We start from the raw sequence: 1,327 nt of genomic DNA, 5'->3' as shown, positions 1-1,327 counted from the left end.
AGGGTCTTTCTTACCATTTAGGTAGAAAACTGGAAGCAGTCTTTCTACTTAGGTAGGGGTAAGATGTGCCTACATTTTAACCTCCCTCATACACCGTCGAGGTATTGAGGATCAAAAACATTTGCGCGTAGTTTGTTATATATATATATATATATATATAGTCGTCAATTAAGAAGATACCTTATATAATTGATATTACCAAGATGTTCTAATAAAACTATGCTGGATCATTTGTAATTTCGGTTTATTTATAAAATTTGTGTTAATTTGTCAAATGTATTTGTTCAGTACATTTACATTCATAATTCGTTCAAAAACGGGTAACAGATTCTTTGACCGCAATCGCTGACCCCTGTTAGCTACAAGCAGCCTCTTATATCAATTTTGAATATGGACAACTAATACCAACAGCTAGCTTACATGTAAAAAGCCATACTCAACTTTGACGTTTATTCTTGTAAATGAAATACCTCCCTTTAATTGAAAACGAAACCTATTGTGAATGAAATATTGATAATGTTAGCTAGTTTCTTCATTTGTATTTTTCAATGTTTGGTCTTAGAATTTTGAATAATCGAAAAACTAAATATATACATATTATAAAGATACCATATTAGTATTAGTTAATGCATGTTGGATATCATTATGGTCTCATGGATATGGATGAAGCTACATACATCCATATCGAACTGTAATCGAATGCATGATCTGTACTTTCGGTTTTGATTCAATGATCGGCTGCAATCAAATCTCTGAATAAAACTTTCGTCCATAATCCTATAGTACTAGTCATGTGTACGATCACGCGATGTGATCAATAGCGGTGATGGTGGGACAAAAAATTCAGAAAGGGCATAATTATAAGGATATCGAATTTGACTACGAAACCACCACCAAACTTCTCAAAATCTTTGGGTTAAGATTCGTGCGGCAATTAATTTTAGGAAGTTTGGTGGTGGTTTCGTTGTCTAATTCGAAGAAACTAATGAGATATCGAAATTTTAAGTTTTCTGAAAAATTTTCCGGCCACTCTGCTGGAAAAGATGAAGATGATGACAATTGATAAAGTAAATTTTAGTTTCGTCCCTGAACTTTTCACGTTTTCACTTTCAGTCCCTCATGTGTTTTGCACGTGTGGGACTTAACGGCTGAAACTTAACACCGTTTGGCCAAAGGACGTCAATTGAAAAATTTTGCCAACTTTATAGTTAAAATTGTAATAAAAAAACGTTAGGGACGAAAAATACAAAAGCTGCCAACTTCAGAGACGAAAAATGTAATTTACCCTTAAATAAATCACTAAAGCTGTTGTTTCGTTTTTGAAAAT

Source organism: Erigeron canadensis, chromosome 1 (assembly GCF_010389155.1).
Source record: "Erigeron canadensis isolate Cc75 chromosome 1, C_canadensis_v1, whole genome shotgun sequence".
NCBI classification, from domain to species: Eukaryota; Viridiplantae; Streptophyta; class Magnoliopsida; order Asterales; family Asteraceae; genus Erigeron; species Erigeron canadensis.
This window is presented reverse-complemented; position numbering follows the sequence as displayed.